General features: G+C 42.1%; 1 protein-coding gene across 2 annotated transcripts in view; it reads left to right on the top strand.

Annotated features, from left to right (window-relative positions):
* Positions 1 to 10,124: 10,124 nt before the first annotated feature.
* Positions 10,125 to 10,874, top strand: part of NMRK1 (nicotinamide riboside kinase 1) — a 7,697-nt gene continuing 6,947 nt past the window's right edge. For both annotated transcript variants that reach the window (XM_057372734.1, XM_057372743.1), the window contains exon 1: positions 10,125 to 10,184. The gene's annotated coding sequence lies outside the window, so the exon portion shown is untranslated. The remainder of the gene's footprint in view (positions 10,185 to 10,874) is intronic.

Genomic DNA, 10,874 nt, shown 5'->3' with positions numbered 1-10,874 from the left:
GTGTATTCAGAGAAATTGATTAACCCACTGCCAAATCCTATCCTGTACAAGAAATGTATATATGAACATTTTGTGTAGTTTATTCAATAGAGGTAAGAGAGTAAAGACTAAGTAGTCTCAAGAACAAACCTTTACCTTTCTATTAACAACTATAATCTCTATAATTTTTACCTATATTTTTTGCTCAATGTAGTCTTTATTACTCCACCATCTAAAAGCCTACCTGCAGTGACATACCGTAAGGGCTTTAGAAATTACATTCTAGAGGTGTATGTGCTGACTACCTTGAGAAAGGAGGATGGTACCCAACTGCCATTTTGCAGCATCCCTTGGGGTGGCTTTTAAATTACATTTTCAAATGCCCCTGGATATTCCCTAGCAAGAGCAATGCCAAGGCATATTTGYAAAGACATAACTACTAAGCAAAACATTTCTGTAGTTCTATGTTCTCATGCTTTTCTCTGTGACTAAGTGTATGTGAAACTATAAACATAAAATGAATCTGTGTGCCACACTGCCAAATAGATACCGTGCATATTTTTTTTCCAATGTGCAACTGCTCTGCCCACTTCTTAATTTTTAATAACATAACAAAACTTCATTTTGCCATTATTGGTTGGTTCTCTCTCTCACATGGCAGCCATTTCCTAGACATAAAAGGTCCAACACTTCTCAAACCTTTGCCCCACAAACGAAATACTTGAAACCGTGGCAACTCATAAATAGAATGAAATCTTAGTTATGTTTACTATCTATATAGAAATGACAAAGACAAAAGACAGTAATGCATCCTGGACCAAAGAGCTTCAGCATGCAACATGTGAACTGCAGCTGGGGAAAMGACAAACAACAACAGTGAAAAATAAAGGAAGAAGAAGAGAAAAAAGAACAAGGGATGACACAACAGGATGGAAGACAAGGATTACTGCCTGTTCTCCTTGGCTTTCTCACATAGAAGACATAAACACACAAGACAAAACTGCACATTGACAACTCTGGAGACTACAACCATCATCCATCATCGATTTTCAAGGTTTACTGTAAGTAAGAGGAGGAAATGGTTAACAAAAGGGAAGAATAAGAAATAGTAAAAGAGGAAATGAGAAGATGGCAGAAGACAGGGAAAAGGAGGAAATATGCATTTGTCTGTTGCATGCATCTTTCATAATAATGTGTTGCATATATGCCAATGGGTCTTCTAATGCTATCAAACCTGAGCATGCAAAGAAGACTGGAAACACTGATGACAGTATGGCTGACACACTACTTAAACCAAAGTGTGGGAGGTTTTTTTAATTCTACAAACCTGAAACAGAGAGTTACTTCCCCAAATGTTCCACTATGGGGTCAAAGACAAACCAACACATTCTAAAACAGCTTCCTGTGATGATACACAAAGCACAGATCTGCATCTACAGAACTAMAGGTCTGGTTAATATTAATTTCACAACACTTTATATTGAAGTTAAACACTATTCATTACTGGCGCAAATGTTAAAAATTTCCTGATAAGGAGGCATTAAGCCTGTTTACTTTGCTGCATTTAAGAGCTTAAAACAAGGGGACTTAAGCATTTGTAGTAGAGATTCTTTGTACCAAATTCTAATGCAAAATATCAGTCTATCAGATTAAAGTAACAAAATGTCAGCATGCAAAGAGCACATTAGACTTGAATCCTGTTCTGCAAATAGAAAGAAATCATATTTCATTCGGCACATGGGTACTTGTAATCACTCAAAATACTTTTATCTAGCAATACCTGTCTTTAGGCATAAGGAGAGTTTGCACTGGCAACCATTTTTGCTTTGGAAWACACAAAAAGTCAGAAAGCACCCGAGGTCTTCCTCTGCTCCCACTTACTATCATCTCTACAATACAAACCATGTTTTAAGATTCCTGAAGGATGTTGAACCAGTAATTAGCACCGATTTGAACTTGTCAGAGATAACTGATTACACTTCCCCTTTAGARGGAGGACATTTAGAGGACAAAGTAACCAGAACACAGAAGACACCCCCCCCCCGCAGGGGAGCCTTCGCATCTGAGCTAGCAGAATAAAGGACAACATGATGAAACGCTTCTTACAGGCCTCTTCCCTTATCTGGCTCAAACCCCAGCTTCTTGCTAAATAGATGCTGGCTTTTTGTGGTCATCCCCTGGTGCTCACACCCTATGTACCTGGGCTGTTAATCTCACACATCATCAGCAAAACACAACCTGCTTTTGCAAATTTAAGACATTTACCATCAATATTTCAGTCTCTCACAAAAATTTAGTCATAAGACTGTCCCTTCCCTTCTTATGGCATTTGCATTAACGATCTGCAAAACAACTATTTGARAAATAAAAAGGTTACTTATTGTACTTTCTAAACAGATACAAATACTCTTAGCATACAAACTTCCCAAGTCACAGTTTACCAAACCCTTTTCCAGCAACACAACATGGCAAAGGAGTCAAACTAACTATTCTCTCTAACCAGCAACATAAAACTAATTACTCTGTGAGGTTAGGCTGACCCCACACCCTTTAAATTATTTTGAAGAACTTACCTATAGACTTCTCCAGCTTTTTTGAGGAAGGAAAACATGCAACTCGTAATTCTAAAATAATCCCTCCCTGCTAGTTGCACAAAACCAACAAACGGAGAAATGAAACARTAACAGTTTTAAAATGCAGCATCTGATAGGTACTGAAGAGAGATACCCACTGTTCTTCATAATGCCAATAAAAAGACCTCACAAAACCAATACAACATTTTCTAAAAAGATCATAAGACTTTTGTTTTCTCCTGACAACTTCGAGGTTTATTTTGAATCARTTGCAGCATAATTAACATAAGATTGCTTCCCAAGAAATGCTAACAGTTTTTGCAACAAGGAGTTACTGTTTCTCTCACAGCGACTTTTTTTTTCCCCACTTCCTTTCTGTTCTTTGATTCCAGCTTCTCTAAACCACGACAGACATTAGCATTAAAATCCCTCAACCCACAAACCAGTCTCCATTTTCTTTTATATGCTTTCAAGCCCCGTAATGAAAAGCTAAAAAATAAAAAAAGGAAAAAAACCCCCAACCTATACCTGCATAGCATTACTTAGATATCTGTGTTAGGCTGAAATTTCAGCACCAAACAACATTTTCTTTGGCTGTCAATTAATACTGGTTCCTCAAACAAAATCCCSACAACACAGTCCTTGGTTCAAAACACATGTATTTTAAAGAAAATAATGATGGCAGTAAGTCAATGTTCACAGGAGCTACMAAGGCTTGGCCCCACTGGACTCATAGGAGCATTTTAGCATCTGCCACAGACAGCCATAATCAAATCTCACTGACTTGAGCAAGATTCTACAAATCAGATATTGATCCTGATGCAGCATACTCTCATTACTATATTTAGACTGAGCAGCGCAAGACTACCATAAAAATCAGAATAATTAACTTAAGATGAACCAACTTGTTGCATGTCACAAAGCACTGTCAGTGCTAGACTGTCATTGCCTACAATGMAGAGAGGGATAATCTACACACTGCAGAAAATCAGAATTGACTATGGTAGTCTACAATTAGTTAAAAAATTGCAAGTCTCTCAACCTCTTCAAGGGTTCAACCAAATCCTGGGCTGTCATCAGCTCCCATAATGCTGCATAGAAACGGCTCAGAATCAGGTACTCTCTCTGGCACTAACTTGATTGTAAACAACTAATTTGAACTCCTACCTATTACAAATGGCCCAAAACTAGAAAACATGAGAAGGATATGGTATGTGTGGAAGAAGGAGGACAAGCTGCATGCTCCAGGGCTTAAGCTAGTTTTGGTCTCTTTCCAGAGCATTCATAACTGGGAATATGAATTTTGATATGTATTCAGATAAATTTCTTCGAAGGAAGTGAGAGGCATGTCACACAGTGTGGAGGTAAAAGAGCAGTGTCTTTGTTTTCTCAGTGCTGGCCTAAGAACCCACAAAGGAATTACACGATCTGGTAATATATGCCAGCAATTTGAAGCCACAGCCTTTTGGCCATGGGGGAAAATATCAAAGGCAAGCCGCAAATCAGAATAATTTGCAGTTTGTGTGAGTAAGAAAAGAGATATTTATCCTGCGATCTCCATGTTTCTGAGTTGTGCAATTTTATTAGTATGACATTATGGCCGAACTGGACCTTTTTTTTTCTGACTTCTCACAGAATCATTTAGGTTGAAAAGTATCTCTGAGATCATCAAGCCCAATCACTAACCTAACACTGCCAATTCMCTAAACTGTGTCCCTAAGTGCCACATCCTCACATTCTTTACATAACTTCAGGGACTCATTCCCTTCCCTGGAAAGCCTATTCCAATACCTGACAAACACTTTCAAGCAAAGAATTTTTTCTAAATATCCAACCTAGACTTCCCTGGCATGACTTGAGGGTGTTTTCTCTTGTCCCATCACTTGTCACTTGGGACAAGAAACAAACATCCATCTTGCTGCAACTCCATTTCAGATAATTGCAGAAAGCAAGATGGTCTCCCTGAGCTTCCTTTTCCCCAGGCTAAGCACTCACAGCTCCCTCAGCCCCTCCTCACACCACCTCCAGACCCTTCCCCTGCTCTGCTGATCTYCTCTGGACTCTCTCCAGCACCTCAATGCCTTTTTTTTTTACTGAGGGGTCCAGAACTGAACACAGGACTTGAGGTGCAGCTTCACCAGCATCCAATACAGGGGGATAATCACTGCTGGCCACACTACTTTTGATGCAGGCCAGGATGCCACTGGACTTCTCGGCTACCTGGGTTGGGTCATGTTCAGCTAGCTGTTGACCAGCCCCCCCCAGGTCCTTTTCCTACAGGAAGCTTTCCAGCCACTCCGCCCCAAGCCTGTAGCACTGGGAATTGGAAAACAAGGTGCTCTGCACACAGGCCCCCAAACAGGTATAAAGTATGGGAAATACTTTTCAGGGRAGTGCAGTTTGTACTTTGGCATTTTGCTCACAGACACAGCAGAATTCAACATGGCATTAAACTGAGACAGAAAAACGTGGAGTCCACACTGTTTAGAGACCCATCTTCCCCTTCTAAGTAATGCTTATTAGAAAGGGGAAGTGAACAAAGAGAACATGTCAGCCGTGGGGAGAAGGGTGTATTAAACAAAAAAGCAAGCAGGCCTAGGAATTTGTTTAGGAACATATCAAAAAGAATGGAAAGGATAGACTGGTGCCAGCACAGATGAAAACTGGTGCAGTCCAGGWACAACCATGGACTGCACTGACCAGTATCTAGAATGGAAGGACAAACGTAATTTCCTTTTAGAAAACCAGAACTAAAAATTTCACGTAGAACATGTAAGTGAACAGTGTCACTGGCATAGACTGATGCTGAAATCTTCCTCTTCTTATACATTTTATTTTTCTGAGTACCAGCATGCATGTAGAAAGCTTATTTGTAGTCCCAGCAACTTGCARTAATAAGAGGGTTTGAGGTAAGAAATGGAAGTCTAGTATTCATATAGAAAGCAGACTGGGAACTGTTTAATTGTTTCTCTGATGTTTTTCTCCCCTTAAAGCTGATGACTGCAGTGTAATTCCCCACATCCACATGCTCACATCTTCCTAGCAAAAAGAAACCTTTCTCTGAATACAGAAGAAACCCAAACCAAATTTAAGCTTACTGCTAAGGCCTTAAGCATGTGACTCAATGGAAGTGTTCTGCTCCCGTGAATGCTGTCACAGCTCCTAGTTTACCTTAGAATGTAGGTGAATTTGTTTGTGATTCAAACTAAATTTTTATGTCCAGAATCCTACTTGTAATTCTGACAGCTACTTGTGGGAGCAAAGTCAACAAACCTGTTTTGAGGTAGCAACCCTTCATGTTACATCCTTACATGTCCTCCTGCCTCCCTCCCAATAGCAGTAAATTTCCCTGGTACAAAAACTGGTCTTTCTCCATAATATATAAATGTTGTGTCAACTCTAGACCAGGATCAACAAACCTTACTGTATCTGGTGAACATGAAAGCAGGTAAAGTCTTTTAAAAAGTATCAATACAACCCTTTCATCTCCCAAAGGCTTTTGCTGCACACTACATAAGGCTCTGATCAAGAAGACATCATCAGACAGTTAGCACACTTCAGAGACAGTGCTTAAGCAGCAGACAACTAAGCAGAAGACATTACAGCTCCTCAAATTCAAAGGACCTAATAAGCAACTTTTCTAAACAGGATTAATATCCAACATGATATAAACTCTGCAAAGAATAATGGAGTTTGAGATGTGAATATATTTCTTGAATGATGGAGAAGAAGCCCTATTCTGTGCTGTTCTTGTATAACACTGACAGAAAAGTATGCTTCTGCTATTTTTAACACCCACTCCATTTCCTTTCATTTTCAACAGTGAGTCTAAATTAAAAGACAGCTAGAAAATGGTAACACTACAGTCACAAGAGAAAAGGAAAGCTAGACACACTTCTTTAAAAAAAAAGCCTCAAAACACAAGAAGTTGAAAGACCTATAAAGCCTCTAACCAATACTGTCCCCTTACCCAAAGAAAGACCACACACCCAAAAGCACAGCTCGTGTWGATAAAAACATATGCTGATATCAAAACCATCTCTCTGTGACCGAAATTCTAATGTGCTGTGCATGCAACRGGATTTATGGAAAAGCAATCTATCAAAAAAATGCTCTCATGTACTGAAGGAAAGGATAGTGCCACAGCTAATTCATTTTCTCCTTCACATCTCCTCTTTTCCCCACATTTTTAAAGCACTGTCCAACTGTAATGTTGAACATCCCTGACCTGAGCAGTGAAGACTCAATGTTTTAAGAAAGAAAAARATTTATTATTCACTAATATTTCACTATATTTTTTCACTATATATTTCACTATATATTTTCACTTCCCMACTGCCCGAAATATTTCCTTCATTCTCTGTCTGAAACACACAGGAATGGACTACAGCAACTAATGCCTCATTTTCTCTTCTGTTGGTCCTGAACTGTTGTAATTCATCAGCAATGCAAGCAGGCTTGCTGTTCCACAACAGAGTTTATAGACTTCATACCCGATAGTAATCAGTGAAGAAAAATTAATACAGCTTGCTCAATGGCACCAAGAAATTTTGGCAACTGCATCCTAAATGCCACCAAAAGAGACAGGCTTCAACTGCTGTAAAAACTATTTCACSACATGCAGTTACTATACTGATGTCTTTAAATAACATCTATAAACCCAAGAAATTCAATTAGTTTCACAGGCATAACAGTTATCATAGACAGAAGTCAGACATGCAACTACAGAGATATTTTGAAGTATGCTAGAAAGCAATAGAAAATGACTTTGAAAAAATCTGACACAACTGATGTCATAAAATTTTCTCTCCTCCAAAATTAGAGATTTGGCAAAATTAATCTCATTATCCTTAATCAGCTCTGAAAGTCATTGGCAAGACAATCTTATTCTCTTTGTCTTCCTTCTCCTACCAATTTCCTTTTGCTGTGTCAGCTCCTGCTGATAAACCAGCTCAGCAAGATCGTTAAACATAAAAATAACCTTACATTAAAAAGTTAGAGCACTGCCAGCTTGTCACATAACTAAATGGAACGGAAAGGGATGGTTGGGGTAGGGAACATGTCCTTTTGATGACAGTCTGCATTTTTGTCAGATCAAGCACACCACAAAACTGCATCCCATCAAGGCAGGGAGAGAGACCTAGTATTAGACATAATATGTCTGAGTCAGTCCAAGAGCTCCTGTAAGTAAGGCAGGGCTAGTGTTGAGCCTTTAACTCCTTAAGAATCTTAGGTTAAATTTGACTCACTGTGTTGAAAGACAGAAAACTGAGTTATCAACTTCTTTGGAAAATCCTACTCTTCACACATATTCAGTTGTGAAACACCACATCCTTTCAGAAGCCCACAGATTCCCACAGTACTGATTCCTTTCAGTAAGGGTCCATAAGACCAATGCTTTTATTACTGTCTTTTTCATTTAAAGTAAGATGTTTTTAAAGAAGCTTAGCAAACTGCAGAGCAAAGGAAATTCTTCCAAGGATTTGGAAACTACATCCAGAGGGCTTTAGCACATTTTGCTTCTGTAGCCACGTTGAGACTAGTGTTTTAAATGGTCTAAACTGGTTCTGTACTTAATTGACCTCAAATTAAAAACTTTTTTTATAAACTGTCTAATTAAAATACTCAATTAGGTTGTGTACTTAATTTCTTCTTTTACATTAGCATTTCACGTAGCATTTCACTTCCAAGTGCAAAAAAATATTAAAATTCAGGCGTATTTAGTGATCAGATAATCCCATTTTGGGAGACATCAATTAGTCTTATTTATTTAATTAAAATGAGAGCAACTTTTTAATTTCTAAGAATTTAAATCTTTACACTGAGAGATGATACACAAACATGATAAACAGTCATTAAATTTTCCAGATCAATTCCTTACTTTAAAAAACCCATAATCCTAAAGCTAATGGCTTAATTTTTGACAGAAGAATGTATAATTACCAGGAAAATGTCATTTCTAAGATTCAAAACTGCACAACTTCCAATGGCTTTTTAATATGTATTTATAGAAAAAAAACTACGGTTGCTATTAACTTTTTTTTTTTTTTTTTTTTTTTTTTTTTTAAAAGACAGCTTTGCACTATTTTTTTCTGAAAAGATAACACAGGAGCAAAAATGTATTCATCAATGACTAAATACGTTAGAAAGGGTGATGCACACACTGACACCTGAATTTCAAAGAGAACATTTAGAGTTCTGTTGGCTGTTGGGAGTCCTACAAGGGAAAGCAGTGGATGCCGCCTTCGAAGATGAAGAATGTTGCATACGACTATATTATAAAACTGATTTTATGCGTTATTATATTGCTAGTACGGGCAATCACGAGGCAAATCTCAGGGTATTTAAATGCTGTATTTTGAAAGGGTAAAAGGTTTCATTGAAGGCTACGCACGCAGCTCCTCGAAGGCTGCTGCCGGCCATGACAAGTGTCAGCCCAGGCCCCGCGGCTCTCCGGCCTGCACCGTGCTGCCGAGGAGAAAGGCCGGGACGACAGGGCTCTGCCAAGYCCGTGACAGAGGGAGCCTGTCCCGGGGCGGTGGCTCCGACTTTGGGGCACTCGCGAACCTTCTCCTAAGCTAGAGCCGGCTCGAGGTTCCGCCCAGACACGAGGCCCGAGGGCAGCCCCGCGGTGCTTTCCAGCCTTGGGAGGGGCAGCCCTCCTCGCCACACCAAGTGTGTGCTGCCGAGGTTGATGGCGGCAGGGTGCGGTCGGGAACGGAAGGGCGGCTGTGCCCCGCTCCCCACCTCGCCCGGGCCCTCTGAGAGCCCAGACCCGAATCCCAGGCCATTCAMCAGGCGGCGGGCTGCGTCGAGCCCGGCACGGGCACAACGGGCCTGGCCACTCTGTCCTTCCCTCACCTGGCTTGGCCGGTTTAGGTGGCGGCTTGGACATGGCTGGAGCCGGTCGAAGCACGGACGGGGRAGCGGCGCGACGTCGATCGGCTGCCCGAGCACAGGCCCGCGGTGTGCGGCGGGGTCTCGCAGCGCAGCCCCAGGAGCGGCGAGCAGCACGGCAGGAGCCGGGACGAAGGGCGGGTCCCTGCCGGGTCCCTCCCGCCCCTGACRGCCGCGGGAGCCGCACGGGCCGCGGGCGGGACGCGGCCAATCAGTGCGCGGGCCGGGGACAGGGCCCCGCCGCTTCCCTGTCCGGGCTCTCTGCGGGGCTGAGCAGCTGCTGAGGCGGGGCCGGGGCGGGGCCGGGGCGGGGCCGGGGCGGGCCGAGGCGGGGCAGGGCAGCCCGACGGACACGGGCTGCGAAGGGGCCGCTCCCGGGAACGCGGCTGGGGCGACGTGTGAGTGGCCCCGGCCCGGCCCGGCCCGGCCCGGAGGTGGGCGCGCCCCGGACAGCGCAGTCACAGGACATAGAAGGCGGATGCCCCGCCTGCGCAGAGCCGTGCTGGCGGAAGGATGTGCTCTGGGTGGCTTCTCGGCGTGGGTGAAGTTAAGTGCGAACTCCAGAGGTGCTGAAGTGTTGCAGCTGCAACTGGTGGAGGTGCGACCGTCTGTGGCGAGCGGCGCGCAYCGCTGAGAGCCTCCGCCAGCCCCGCTCTGGGGACTCCATACCTGAGACATTCCCGGTTCGGCTCCGGTGCACCTTCGGTTGTCCCCGTCCGGGGGAGCTTTGCCGCGGTATGCCCTTAAAAATGGGGTGACAGCAGTACTGTGCTAGCGTTGTCATGGGTTTGTGCTCTATTTAGATATGCCAAATTGATCCGGGGTAGTTTAGAATTTCTGTGTTGCAGCACTTAGGACAAAATTGCTTTTGCAGYTTGTGTTGCACATTACTTAGAGGGGCAGAAGAGCTAGTGGGTTTCTTTTTTATGGTGGTGGTTTTTGCCTTAAACTGGGATTAACTTGCATATAGACAGTGACATAAAGTCCAAAGCTGAACATGTTTGCCCGGTTTATTGCATAACATCCTTTGTGGGCCAAAGGGTAACCCTCTGCAATGCAAGCTTTACTGATGTTTTAAAAAACTGAGTTTTAAAAAAGAGCTTTTTAATTCCAGTTTTTAAGTAGCCCGAGTATCATCACTTCCTAAGAACACATCGTGTCTGCACTCTTTGCATTGATAGTCAGTACTATAAGCATGCAATGCATCATTGAACTTGGAAATTTTATTATTGTTAGAAAACCGTGGTGTACTAACTTTAAACCTTGTGAATGCCAACTACTGTAGATAAGCAGCACTATTGCRAAGTGATGGCTATCACACTAGTCAGTATGTCTTTTGCTGTTTTTTTTTTTTTTTTAAACATAAAATCATATAATAAATCACATGTGAAGTTTCACTCACAAACAGGACTTGGTTTGTTTGTA

This window comes from Malurus melanocephalus, unplaced genomic scaffold (assembly GCF_030028575.1).
Source record: "Malurus melanocephalus ecotype Western Australia unplaced genomic scaffold, MMel_1.1 scaffold_7, whole genome shotgun sequence".
NCBI lineage: Eukaryota > Metazoa > Chordata > Aves > Passeriformes > Maluridae > Malurus > Malurus melanocephalus.
The sequence above is the reverse complement of the archived record's forward strand: the minus strand, read 5'-3'. Positions and strand labels throughout refer to the sequence as shown.